The following is a 14,916-nucleotide window of genomic DNA, read 5'->3' on the forward strand; positions in this document are numbered from 1 at the left end:
GTGGTGTTGAGGGTACTCATCTACCACAAGCCAAGTGCCTTGGGCCTAGGAGAACTGGAAATCAGTTGCCTTTATAGCTGACATCCTGTCTATTCAGTATCTTCACTGAAGCCGCCTGCTTCCCTGACTGTGTCTGCCTCCTTGGAGATGCACATACCTGTTTGATGATGCCATTTGTCCTCAAGACTACAGTGGACATGTAGTATGACATTTTCTTTTTCCTCAGAAATGCAAGACACTTAAAATGAAACAGATGCTTCACTTGATAAAGGGGAGATTTTGAACTCAGCTGGTAAAGAAATGCTCACATGTCTTTAAAAGCAGAAAATTAAAACTCCAGGTCTTCTGGGCAGCAGTATAACAAGTAATAATCACTTACTGAGGTAGAGAATGTCCAGCAAACTGCGGGAAAGAAAGAAACATTCTGAATGTGGAGCTGCCTGCAAGCTGCTTAGTAAGCATAAGTGCTGAAGTTTTCTAGATTTTTGCACAAGGTGGCATGGACTCTTTAGTGATCCAGCTGCTGTTGACTTATCCTTGCTCAGTGTACAACCCAATCCATAGGCTCAGTAATCCCAAGAAAAGTCAGTGATACTAGATATTGGTTCATGGATCTTTTTGTCTACTGTAGTTTCTGTTTCTGGGGTGAGATGAATGTCCATGTGTGTTGGGGTCAGTCCCAGTGAAATTCTGCCAAAGGACAAGTCGATAAGTAATGACTCGATCCCTGTATATTATCTGCTCTTGCCCTTTCTTGAATTGTATTTTCCCATATCTATCATACATACCCTTTCTTTAGCTTTTCTATCCTTATGTTCCTACTCCAAAAGAAGCCAGAAACACCAGCCCAATAAGAACCTCATCCTTTCACAATTACTCTGCTCTTCAATAGATCCTCAAGCCTCCCAGTGCCCAGGCTTCCTTTGTAGTCGGTATCACATGGTTCGTGGTAGTACATTGGGTACCTTGTGGAGATTCTGTACTGTGGGCCCTTGGGGGAAGCAGAGAGATGGTGACTACTCCAGGATTCAGGGCAGACAGAATATCTCCAATGGCAGAAGTACCTTCTGTCTGTCTTTGCAGAGCAGTACTGCCATTGCCAAGACCTTCAGAGAGGATAGATGTTCAAACTGATATCCAAGTAAAGGGAACAACAAACGAAGAGATTCCCATCCTGCATCCAAGAATACAGGGCACTCTGGGTGCAGGGAGGATTTTGGAGGCTCTGCGATAGTGCATTTTGTAATGGGAAGGTCTCCAGTTTCCTTTGCTGTCTACCCTCGGCAGTGGGGGTTTGTGCTCCTGAAACAGAACATTAGACGGAGCATTGTAGATCAATATTAATGTGAGCAAACAAGGAATATAGAGTACACTGTTTACAAAACAAATGGGCTTAGCAGGGTGGGCTCCTGTAACTCCTGTCCCTTTCCTGTGCCTCCCTCACCATGGGCACAACCAGGCTAGGACTGTGCTTCTTCTCAAAGCCAAATTTACTATGACCCCAGTCCAGTTTGATAGATAAGAATATGCTTAGGGATTTAAAAAAGCCAGAAGCAAAATATCTTTTGGAGTAAATTATAGCAACATCCTTTACATGGTCTTCTGTCCAGGAATTCCCTGGGAGACTTGAGTTGTTCATGTTATTGTCCAATGGTCCTTACCCTACTGTAGAGACTCTTTCATAAATGACTGTAATCTTTGCATCCTGCCATTGCTGTGTAGGGATACACCATCCTCTTGTTTATATATTGACCATCATCCACCATTTGCACACCCCTTGTGATTCTGTATTAGGTCCCAGGGCAAGCCCCAAAAGTATCCTCACATCCCATATCAGGGTAGAATTTGGCAATTCATCCAGGAGTTAGCCTCCTGCCTGATCCAAAGACAGTGTGAGGCAGTGATAGCACAGGGATCCTGGGACATCTCCTGACTGATTATTGCCATGTGGATACTATCTGTGCGCCATTAGCATGGAAATTCCATGCACAGAGTGATTCATGCAGCAGCATGTCTCTTGCACTGTTAGTGCCTCTGGCACATTGTAGAGGACAAGGACAACTGAGCCTTCTATCTGTGCACATGGAACCACATACACACATGCTAGTTCCCACAGACATACAAACATATATTATCACTCACAGAGAAACATACATGTGCCCTCACTTTCGCATACTCACATTTGCACAAACATACATATACACACGCCGGGTCCCAGTCTTACAATCATGCACATATAAAACAGTTGAAAGAGAAAAGTCAGAGGAGAACAAGCTGTTGTTAGTGACCTCTTATTTAGATGCACAAAGAAACATTTTCACTGTCAGACTTTTCTACAATTCCACATGTTTTAACATAGTTTAGTGACCATGATAGACTGAGACAAGCCAGGAGCAGAGCAAACAGGCTATTCATTTAGCACTTTATTCCACATGAAGCTTTTATACATATATCTGAGTATCCAAATATTTATATAAACATTAACAAGAGAGGCAAAATCATATATGTAGAAAGTCATACGTGGGAGACCAGCTCCCACCTTTTCAAGGGTTATGAGGAGGAGAGAGGGATAAGAAAATATTAGATAGAAAGATAGCAAAGAGGAGAAAGACAGAAACACAGGAGAGCTTCAGGAGGACCTGGGTCAATATCCAATGACCTCTTCCATTTATTCAAAAGGGGCTTTTTATAACAATGCCTAGGGGTGGGGCAAAAGACCTCCCCCTTGCTAGATCAAAGCACATTGCACAGCCAAGTGTAGACCCTTCCAAACACCTGGAAACTACACTCATGGTCATATCATCCCCTGATGTTGCCCTGATGGGTAAAGCAAGCTCAGATTCTCTGACCCTGAGTAATTTGGGCCTCCACAGTCATATGAAATGCTACTTTGTCTATTTTAACTGAACATTCTTGAGTATTTCTAAGGTATACAAATAAAAAATTTTCTTAGAGATATATAAAAACAAATACTGAAAAAAGGAAAACAAAATACACAAAACACCCAAATCAGAACGAATAGAACATTGTAAGACTGCAGCATCAACTCCACTCCCGCACACATTGTTCCTTGTCAGTCAGACCCAAGGCCATGGAACTCCTTTCCAGAGGCTCTGGGAGAATTTCTGCAGTTTGCATGAGGATGTGTGGCACAGGGGTGCTGTTCTGCGTGGCCTCAGTCAGTGCTCTTTTGCAGACACAGCTAAAGGCATGAGAATCAAATAAGTCACGGTTTTTCCAGAGTCTTCCACCAGAATGCAATGGGACAAGTCCCGGTTATTGAAGGTGGCAAACTAGTTCCCAACACTGTAAGGAAGATCATATCTAAAAGATAAAATTAGAGCAGATAAGATTTTTGTCCATCTCCATATCCCCTGCCTGTATGGGCATGTGTGTGTAGGGGTGTTTTTTTTTTTTTTTTTTTTTTGTGTGTGTGTGTGTGTGTGTGTGTGTGTGTGTGTGTGTGTGTGTGTGTGTCTTCCTTGGTTCAGGTGTTTGAGTTCATTTGTATTCAAAAGCACTTGCAAGTAATTGTTAAATGTGAATAGAACAGAGGTCAGCATCAAGAGTCTTCCTCTGTCACTATTTTTTGACACAGTCTCTCCTGGGACCTAGGGCTTGTCCATTAGTACTATCTGCACAGAGGGCATGAGGGTTCTGTGTCCATCTCTACAGAGCTGGGATTTTAGGCACACCAAATTGCCATGCAGGATTTAACGTGGTCTCAGGGGATCTGAACAACTCAAATCCTCCTGCTTGTTTGACAAGCATGTTGGCTAGGGCATTCCTCCTTTGCCATATGATGGGGCATGGGGTTTGGACAGGTTTCATGGTTTATCTCAACATATTTTCTATGAGCCTATTCTAGTATGCAGAACAGATGGCTCATTGATCCTAAGTGACCAATCCCCTGATGCAGCTCTGTACAATAAGCAGGAACAAATGGCATCACTGTGTGTTATTTTTATGTTGTGGAGTCTGTGGAACTCATGAGAACCTGCAAGCTAGGAAAAATGTGTGTGTGTGTGTGTGTGTGTGTGTGTGTGTGTGTGTGTGTGTGTGTGTCTAGTAGTATGGGGATTGAAAAAAATTCTTGGCTTGTGCTAAGAAGAGGATTTTATGGTGGTATTTTATTTGTACTGAAATGTGATTTTAATTGTATGTTAATAAAGTTGCTTGGAGGTCAGAGCTAATAGCAAGCCATAGCAGAGCTGGTTGTTCGTGGTGCATGCCTTTAATCCCAGCACTTGTTAGAAGAGCTAGGTAGATCTCTGTGTGGTTAAGGATACAGCCAGCATTGGAGACACATGCCTTTAATCTCAATACCATAGAAGACCTGGAGGGCTGTACATACAGGCAGCGATGAGGCAGTCATGTGTTTGGGTTTACAACCAAAGAGAAGGCAGAACAGAAAGACTATATAAAGACAAACACACAGGAAGTAGGTTTCTTTCAGAGAGGTAGGACCACCGCAGGAGGAAGGGTAAGGTTTTAGCTCTGAGCTCTGACCTCTTAGCTTTCTTCTTCACATTGGTTCTGTGTTTCTTATTTAATAAGATGGTTGGTTACATCTACAGGATTTGGCCACTTCCCGACTGGGACCCATGTTTCATAATGACGTGATATCATATGGTCAGAATGGATTCTTGGTGTCAGCTACAGCAGACTAGGCCCTCTCTATGCACAGGTCTGTAGCCACTCACTTTCCCATTACTCTTCAGCAAAGCAAGGCAATGATACCTTTACCTCTGCAGAGGGGAAGCTGGCACAAACCACATGATGCCTTATGTATCTTCACTTGAGATGGCACTACATGAAGACCAGGCTACAGAATCTTATCTTCTGCCACAAAGAGATACTTCATGTACTCAAAATTACCATCAGGTCCATAATGTACACAAATGAGGCACTTGAGTTTCCTGTCATGTAGGGAGACCTCTATGAGTAAGTAAGAGAGCTGCATCCTACATGGAAGGTTCCCTACAAAACCATGTAGACACCACACTCACCGGTGCTCCCTGGCTGACATCTACAGCTCTATGCTGATCCAGCTTTCCTTCATATCCTTATCTTCTCCATTTTGCACTGGAAACTATGTCATCCACAGCTACTGCCCTTGTTGAATCAGTTTTGTGTGTCAGGCTAGGAAGGCTTACTCTCTTTGCCACACTGGAGCAGAACAATGTTGAATGCAATCAAATGATACTTGTGAATCCTTCTGTGAGATGGGAAAAATGATGCAAGGAGGTTGGATCATGAGTTGGTGGGGAACATGGGAGCCCTGGATGAAGGAAGCTGGTGGAAAAAGACACAGGTGTTAGCAGATCAGCCAAAGTTTCAGTTGGTCCCAGGAGGACAGGGCTTTGCTACCAATTAGGCTGCCCTTCTCTTCTTCCATGCTCCTATTCTGAAGCCTAGGAGAGGAGGACATTTCAAAGGCAGCATCATACTTGTGTGTCTTGATGCATGCAAGGAACCGTCAGAGCAGGCCCTCTTCTCCTCATGGCTGGCTATGCTTTGCCCCTCCCACTGTGCACTTCAAGGGAAGTTTGTTCATACTCTTCCTTGTCCAAGGCCCCTGTTCCAGGCCAACACATACACCTCTTTCATGTCACTTTGTTCATAGTAATCTCTTCAGAACGGACTCTATTCCTTACTGTACACCTCCTCTCATTTCCCCTGTCCCCTCTCCATCTATTTCCCCAATTAGTCTAAATTATCCCCATTCACTCATCTCTCTCCTCCAGAGGACCTAGAGTTCTTGCAGTTCTTTCCAAGAGAAAGTCACAAAATAATTTGGAGAGGATAAAGTGACCAAGATGATGATCAACATGAGGTGGGCACACAAGTCATTGCTGTTTGCAGACACTGTAGGTACTGATCCTAAAACCACAGTGGAAGCTGGGGAGGTAGAGCCTCAGTGCGCAGATGTGCCTTATGTCCAGCCCTGGTTCTGGTAAGCAGTGCCGGGGCAGGAGTAAGCTAAAGGAGATCCAAACTGGCAGCTCAGAACCTGTAGCTGGAGGATGGATGCCGGGGCCTCTTGCCCTGGGTTGCAGGGTCACAGCCATTTGAGGTTCTGTCCTGCTTCCCTCCTGCGGCAGGAACCCCTTTCCATGGATGAATTCTACTAGGCCATTGTGGGAGCCCACAAAGATTCCCACCTGTGGTTTGACTCAAGGTCAGAGGGTCAAGAGTTTATGTTGCTCTCCAAGGCTGCACAATAGTGCAAAGGCACGGTTACCAGGTGTCTTATACTTCAAGGCCTAATTACAAGATACTTTGCTATGGAAAACAATAATAGGTCCAGCCTTTATTGTTTTCTCCCAGGGTCTGTGGAAGTGTCTAACAACCAGCTGAGGATTCTAATCTGAGGGATATGAAATGAATCTAAGCATAGAGTTCTTTAGTCCATTTACTTTATTCTTCTGAGTTAATTCTATCTACACAGTTTCTTTTCTGTTCTTATTCTTAGCTCTCTCAGTTCCTTATGCTCTTTTCTGTTCTCATACTTAGCTGCTCTCAGTCCCTTCCGATGTTCTCTCATCATTCTACTTAGTTCTTTCCATCTCTGTCCTCATCTTTGTTCTTCTAAATAATTCCCCAAGTGCTGTGAGGGAACCAGTATATACACACAAGCAGTAATTCTTTGGCAAAGCAATGCAATGCTTGACGTTTCCAGGGTCGCAGAGAGAGGTGATAAGGATCCACACATAAAGCAATAACTGTCAGCTTCCAATTACAATCCAAAAGGTGGAGCAACTAAAGGGGAGTTCTCTGGTAGGGTCAATTAAAGGCTAAAATCAATTAGGGAATTCTAAAAGTCTTGTTTAAATGGGGATGAAGGCAAGAAGTTGAAAATTTAATTGCTAGTGGTTATTTTCTTGTTCTGTGAGTGAGATGAGCTAATGTTTATCTATGTGCAGTTTTGTCCTTGAAAAAAGTTATCTTAGCTGAAATACTTTTGTCCAGAGAATGGCCCTGGCCAGATTTATGGTAATGAAAAATAAACAGAGCTGGGGATAGTTATCCAATTAACTCAAATGTATAGGGGAATTTGGGCCCAAGATTGAGATGCAATCATGAGATTACATGTATACATAACATGGAAATGCGTGGTAAATGTGGAGACTCATAGCTGCTATTGCACAAGAACTTTACAACAAGAGACAGCCAATTCATTCAAAAGGCAGTAATTCCATAACGCCTTGTGTGATGGTTTTCTCTAACAGAACCCTTGGTTCTGATCGTTAGACCTTCTGAACTCTAGTTGTCATTGCTGTATACTCTTATGGACTTTGCTACCAGCAGCTCTCAATATTTTGCCATGGGGCATGGTTACCAGGTATTTTGAAGGGGCTACACTTGGTTGTACATTGTTTTTGATCTTGAAATGGGAAGGTGTTTGCCTCTCCCCTTGCTAGTGTATAAGAATCCCATTAGAACTAAACTCAAGACTGCTGGTTTTTTCCAATTACTTTTCAGTTTCTCACTCCCCACTTCAAGGGACCCCTCAATAGCTTGGGACAGAACCCCAACAGTGGTAGTGCCCCAACAGGCAATTTCAATTTCCCCACTTGAAAGAAAAAAGAAACATTAACGTGCCTCTATAAGTGACTTTGAAGAGCCAGGTCTTATTCAGCATTGATGTGCCCTGCTGTGCCATAGCCCTGCTCCTGATCCCTCCCATCTAAATCTGTGCCCCCTTTAGTCAAACACTCTCCCCTCCCTTCCCACCCTTTCCCCCTCCATGTTATGTTTTCTTCTTGTATCTCAAATTTCCACGAGGGAGGAAAGTGGAATTGGACCATCGAATGTGCTTGACGTCCTAAGATCCTGGCTTCTGAGTGGCTACAACCTGTCATTTTCAAAGCTTATTAAAATAGCTTAGGCAAAACACAGTGAAGGAATGCCTGTGTGTGGACCAATCAGCTGGGCTCCCTAGGACTGTCCTCTTTTTTCTTTATAGCCCCTGACACAAAGATTCAGGTCTCACCTTGGGGTGGGCAGGCAATATCAGCACAGTGCTCTGAGTGCATGGGAAATTCACTTCTTCATCAGCTTCCAGCCCCTGAGTGGCCTGCATCCAGAGGTTGTGGGTACAACCTGGGGCTGGTCACTGGGCATATCTGCCCCTGTGGGTTGTTCCTCTGTGGAGAAGCCCATGTTAGAAACCCTATGGGTTTCCCATTCAGAGGTGGCTCAGGGGAGAACTCATCAGACAGGCTATCCATTGAATTCATGTTGAATGCAATGTCTCCTGTAGCAGGGTTGATGATGCCAGCTGTCAATAAATCTCCTTCTGGGACTGTGTTATCTGAACAGGGCATCATCTCCAGGCTGGAGTATCTGTGGAACATTGCATAGCTTCTGCATCCCTTGCCTCTGATTAGAAGAGCTAGTTCACTAGCTTTCCTCTTCAAGGGGAGAGGGAGGCTAAGGGGACCTGCAGGGATCCTATTTAGCCAGGATTTAGCTTGCTCATGGTTATCCCCACAACTCCGTTGGTATTTGAGGATATTTATGGTTGCTGTTTTTTGTTTGCCTGTGTTTCTGGCATGACACAGTCTATTCACAGGTAGAGCCAATGGTGCACATAGTCTCCACAACCCTTGCAAGGATTTCCTTAGTGGCAGGTGGTACATGTTCTTGAATATGGTCCAGTCAAGGTTGGTCTACAAGCTAATATATTGTTAGCCTCTACCAGATGGGGGCCATGAGTAATTTTGCATTGATTATGTGGCAGGGTTTTGACAAATGCTAGGGAATGGGGCACATTGTGGTGGTGATGATTCTGTGCATAGCATTAAGGATGGTTTCTACATATGGAAAGCGCCCAGTGACCAGGACACATAGGACAATGCCAAGCACAAATTAACTGCCAGTCCATCATAGGGTTTCATTGCCAAGATCTCTGGGGCCCAACAGAGCAAGGAGACACAGGCCTACCCCAACATCTGCTCTCTGCAAGTTGAGTGGCCATACTAAAATCTCAAAGCTTGACCTTGCCAGCTCCATCAATGAGAAGGATAGTCTCTAATTTAGGATCATGATGTGTAATGCATCTTTGGTGGAGAAAGTGCACTGTTGACATGAACTGCTGGAATACTGGTCCAGTGGTCTCCTCCTTTAGATAGTCTATCTCCCTGATGAACACCTCCAGATCTTTTCCTGCAACATACTCCATGACCACATAAGTCATTGTCAGTCTGTCAGTGACATGAAAAAATGAACTGTGTTACTGTGTTCCAAAGATTGAAGGATGTTTACTTCAGAGATGGATGTTTACTTCAGAGATGATGTGAGCCAGAGCATTGTGGTGTTTCTCAAGGACTTCGACAGCCACCTGTGCATGTGTGGGAAGTTGGCAGGCAAGCTTCACCTCCCCAAATGCACCATAACCTAGAGATGTTAAGATTCTGAAATCCATTCAAGGATGTCCTATTCCCAGGGGTGGCCCATAATCTCCAACTCAATTTCAGTCACCGTATTTTGTGGGAAATTTCAGGGGCACACAATGCTAGAAAAAAATAAATATAGTTTTAGGATAGAAGTTCATAGCTATGAATTGTCTGTCTTGAAATCTGAGATATCCCAAATGACCTAATGGTGCCTTTAAGGGCCAAGAAATGCAAGACAAATCCAGAGGATAATTTACATAAAGAAACTGAACAAGGATATAGCATGTGTTCAGACTCTGGGGAAGGGTCCATATTCCCAGTGACCACTGAACTCTTCTGCTATATGGAAAGTAGCTACAACTAAAGCCAATATCATATAAATCAAGCAAACTTCACAAACAGAAGTATGACATTGTCTTCTCCTGTGGATTTGGGCAGGAAGAAGGCTGAGTGTTTAAAGAAGAGTATTTGTCTCAGAGTGGAGAAAGTGAAATAGAGCAGCAGAGTTTGATCAAAATGCTGGTAGGCATGTATGGGAATGGTATAATGAAATTGCTATGGTTAACACATGTTCTAAATAAGGAAATTGAAACCAAATTAAAAAAAAATAAACACTAAGTGAATTTTGAAATAGAAATTCGGGTAATAATGAAGAAATATATGACATTCACAAATCAAACCTAGAATGTAAACCAATAACATAAATGTAAACATAAAATAGCAAACCTTAACCCCTAGGACCAAAACCAAGAACCTGGATACAAACTCACTCTAGTAAGGTCCCGTAGATTGGAGATTCCTAGTCTATCAGAGCCAATTTTAAGTCCATTTGCTCTGTAGGAAACCAACAGCTGCTCCAAGATACAAGGACAGGAGCCCGATGCAGGCAGTGCCTAACATGGACTAGTTGCTAGCATTCTTCATAATGTCTCCTTGTGATGTCACCACAAGCAACTGACCAATCATGAGTTATCAGAACTGACAGTAGTTTGGATCATGTTCTGGATCACAACCAGTGCCCTGAGTATTTTTTCTCATGGCTTGCAACAAATCCCAGACCATAATCAACCCTAGGGAGGAAGGGTTTATTTGTACACAGGCTTTCCAGATTCTGAAGCCATGGTGGTGGGAGCATCTTTTTCTGTGTAGAGCTGGTAGTTAGGCAACTGGTGACACTGCATTAGAAGTTCTCTATGCTCAAGTGACACAGATCCTCTAGCTAGCTCCACATTCATGTACTCCACAAATTTCCAAACTAAAAACCAAGTGCTCAACACATCTGACATTTAACAAACCCCCTGTGGTACTTTGGATTAGAGATGTCTCATACAAACTGGTCATTTGAACACATGGACACACAAGGACAGTTGATGGCACAGTTGGGGAACTTTATATGGTGGAGCCTTAGTGGCAGAAGTCCATTACTGGGACTGTCCTTGAGATGAACAAGCCTAGTCTTCATTTGCTCTCCATACTTCCTGTTTGGGTTTGAGTTTGTGACACTTTTCATCTCTGGTTTTGCCTTCAAGATTCAAGCTAGCTTCTATGCCTCTGACCCACCACCATGGGCTCTTAACCCTCCAAAAATAAGCCAGATAGACATGCTCTTTCTTTCTTAAGATTCCATGTTTATAAACTTTTAGTGCAACAGAATAGTAACCAATACACATTGGCTTAGCAAAGCTGGTTGCTTCCCATCCCACCCATGTTGCCCAGAAGTCAAGGCAGATTCATTGCTGCCACACAGTCACACATTGACTGTGTCTCTCACACCCACCTCCACCAGTGAAATAATGACCACTGCAAGGATCCCAAAATCCAGGTCCCATCCTCTTTCATCTAGCACAGGTCTCATATTAAATGACCCTGCTTCCTGGTAGTATTGGAACTCCCCTTCTCCTGAATCCTTGAATTCTAAGGAGACATACTTTGATGGAATGAAACTGCTTCAGACTCCCACTGTGTTGCCATTATTATTAGAGTCCTTTTGCCTGGATAGAGGCTCTCTCCTAGCACTGCAGTCCCTCTGTATCCTCCCATCTTCCCTTGCTCCCCACTAAAGAAATAAACTCATACAAAAAAAAGAGATACAAGAATCAGTGGAAAACTTTAAAGTCTAAATAATAAAACCAGGTAACACAATCTGAAAGAACCAATGGGTTAACAATGTCTTGTATTGTTACCAGGAATTTTCATTGATGAGTCCAGCAATCTAAAGAAATAATTGTTATGATCCACAAATATTCCAGTAGTCCATAAAACTGAGGGAAGGGATACTTTCAAATCTTTTCATATAACAAACTCTTCTCATTAAGTCCTTACTCTCTAACTAGGTAAAGTCACCTTGTAAAGAGACAAGTATCTGACAGGGTCATTGACTAAGGAATTGGGAATATCCTTAAAGAGAGTGCTAGATTCTTTTCTTCATAGTCAGAGACACATTAAAAAGTCCATTCTTCATAATCAAGATGCCTTTGCTGGGAACTCAAGAACCAATCCACATACAAAAATTGAATAAAGAGCATAGTATAGTCACAACATCAAGTGAAAATAGTCATGCATGAAAAGAAATAAAATGCCACTGTCAGGGATGAACATGCAACTAGAGAAAGTTTTATTATAAACAATCCAATTCTACAAACACAAAAATATTCATTTTTGTCTACATCTGTTTAGATTCAGACAAGGGGATGAATTTTTTTGATCATAGGAAGTATTGGTCACATGACATGGACATGGTAGTGACATAGGCCTGCTGAATATTCAGCACAGTTCACCACAGGAGGCCTATGTAGCCCTGATCCAGTTCCTCATTGAGTCTATACATACCACCAACGTTTAAAATAAACCAGAACACAGCTAACAAAGAAATGAGGTTGAAAAACTGGAAAATCTCAGTCAGCGAGGGAATAGGAATAACAGTTACATTTTAAAACAAAAATGAATATGGTAAAAAAAAATCAATCAGGTTGTTTCCAGGTTTTGGCTATTACAAACAATGCTGATATGAACATAGCTGAGCAAGTGCTCTTGTGGTATGATTGAGCATTTCTTGGGTATATGCCCAAGAGTGGTATAGCTGTATCTTGGGGGAGATTGATTCCCAATTTTCTAAGAAAACGCCATATTGATTTCCAAAGTGGTTGTACAAGCTTGCATTCCCACCAGCAGTGGAGGAGAGTTCCCCTAGTTCCACATCCTCTCCAGCATAAAGTGTCTTCAGTGTTTTTGATCTTAGCCATTCTGACAGGCATAAGGTGGTACCTCAGAGTTGTTTTGATTTGCATTTCCCTGATGATTAAGGATGTTGAGCAATTCCTTAAATGTCTTTCAGCCATTTGAGTTTCCTCTGTTGAGAATTCTCTGTTTAGTTCTATAGCCCATTTCTTAATTGGACTGTTGGTCGTTTTGATGTCTAATTTCTTGAGTTCCTTATATATTCTGGATATCAGTCCTCTGTCAGATGTGGGGTTGGTGAAGACCTTTTCCCATTCTGTAGGCTGTCGCTTTGCCTTATTGACCGTATCCTTTGCTCTACAAAAGCTTCTCAGTTTCAAGAGGTCCCATTGATTATTTCTTTCAGTGTCTGTGCTACTGGTGTTATATTTAGGAAGTGATCTCCTATGCCAATGCATTCAAGACTACTCCCTACTTTCTCTTCTAGCAGGTTCAGAGTAGCTGGATTTATGTTGAGGTCCCTGATCCACTTGGACTTAAGTTTTGTGCACGGTGACAGATATGGATCTATTTGCAGCCTTCTACACGTTGATATCCAGTTATGCCAGCACCATTTGTTGAAGATGCTTTCTTTTTTCCATTGTACACTTTTGGCTTCTTTGCCCTTTCAACTGAAGAATGGATAAATAAATTATGGCACATATACACAATGGAATACTAAGCAAAGAAAAACAATGACATCATGAGGTTTACAGGCAAATGGATGGATCTAGAAAAAAAAAATCATCCTGAGTGAGGTAACCCAGACTCAGAAAGACAAATATGGTGTATACTCACTCATAGGAGGATACTAGAGGTGGAACAAGGATGACTGGATTGCTACTCATATCACCAGGGAGGCTACCTGGAAAACAGGACCCCAAGAAAGACACGAGGATCACCCAATGACGGAGAAATGGCTGAGATCTATATGAACAACCTGGACATGAGTGGGAGTAATGAAGGGTGAGGGTCGAGGGAAAGAGAGCCTGTGGGAGTGGGATATCCTAGCTGGATCAAAAACAGTGAGGGAGAACAAGGAATAGGAGACCATGGTAAATGAAAACCACATGAGAAAAGGAAGAAACAAAGTGCTAGAGAGGCCCACAGAAATCCACAAAGATACGCCCACAGAAATCCACAAAGATACCTCCACAATAGACGGCCGGAACTGACCTACTCTGGTGATGGGATGGCCAAACACCCTAATAGTCATGCCAGAAACCCCATCCAAGGACTGAGGAATCTGGATGCAGAGATCCATGGCTAGGCACCAGGTAGAGCTCCGGGAGTCCAATTAGCGAGAAAGAGAAGGGTTTATATGAGTGAGAATTGTTGAAACCAAGGTTGGATAAAGCATAGGGACAAATAGCCAAACGAATGGAAACACATGAACTATGAACCAAAGGCTGAGGGGTCCCCAACTGGATCAGGCGTTCTGAATAGATCTCTGAAGTATTCGAAGGCCACCTGGCCAAACATCCCAGTTGTCGTGCTAGAAACCCCATCCAATGACTGAGGGAACCGGATACAGAGACCCAAGATCAGGTCCCAGGTGGAGCTCCAGGAGTCCAATTAGCAAGAAAAAGGAGGGTTTATATGAGCGAGAATTGTTGAGACCAAGGTTGGCTAAAGCACAGGGACAAATATACAAATGAAAGGAAACACATCAACTATGAACCAATAGCTGAGGAGCCCCCAACTGTATCAGGCCCTCTGGATAAATAAGACAGTTGATTAGCTTGATCTGCTTGGGAGGCATCCAGACAGTGGGACTGGGACCTGTGTTCAGTGCATGTGCTAGCTGTTTGAAACCTGGGGCTTATACAGGGATATTTGGCTCAGCCTGGGAGGAGGGGACTGGACCTGCCTGGACTGAATCTATCAGGTTGAACTCAATCCTCGGGGGAGTCTTTGCCCTGGAGGACACGGGAATGGGGGGTGGGCTGGGTGGAAGGCAGGGGTGGGGTGGGGTGGGGTGGGGTGGGAGGGGGGAGAACAAGGGAATCCGTGGCTGATATGTAAAATTAAATTTAATAAATAAATTTAAAAAAATGAAAAAAGAAAAGAACAACAACAAAAAAGAAATACATATAAAAAAAATCAATCAAAAAATGCTAAACACCAAAAGCAAAACAGAAAACCAGGGAATCTCACTTTTTCAAAATCCAACCCTTTGTAAAAGTCCAAGTCTATGAGAAAGGACTGAGTCTCTCACCCACCAAACAACGTCTTTGTAGTAGAAGGACAAAATCCAGCCCTAGATTGTAGTGGGTAGCCATTCCAGCTTGGATCTGGA

At 43.0% G+C, this 14,916-nt stretch overlaps 2 long non-coding RNA genes across 3 annotated transcripts in view; both read right to left on the reverse strand.

Annotated features, from left to right (window-relative positions):
* The window catches only part of LOC121824701 (uncharacterized), a 71,433-nt gene that overhangs the window by 6,459 nt on the left and 50,058 nt on the right, over positions 1–14,916 (reverse strand). The window lies entirely within an intron of this gene.
* LOC143269893 (uncharacterized) lies at positions 2,783–13,239 on the reverse strand. Its single transcript, XR_013046679.1, has 3 exons — positions 10,172–13,239; positions 4,747–5,295; positions 2,783–3,324 (listed from the first exon to the last, which is right to left on the reverse strand). It is a non-coding gene; the product is annotated as an uncharacterized LOC143269893 (long non-coding RNA).

Source organism: Peromyscus maniculatus, chromosome 21, assembly GCF_049852395.1.
Source record: "Peromyscus maniculatus bairdii isolate BWxNUB_F1_BW_parent chromosome 21, HU_Pman_BW_mat_3.1, whole genome shotgun sequence".
Taxonomy (NCBI): Eukaryota; Metazoa; Chordata; class Mammalia; order Rodentia; family Cricetidae; genus Peromyscus; species Peromyscus maniculatus.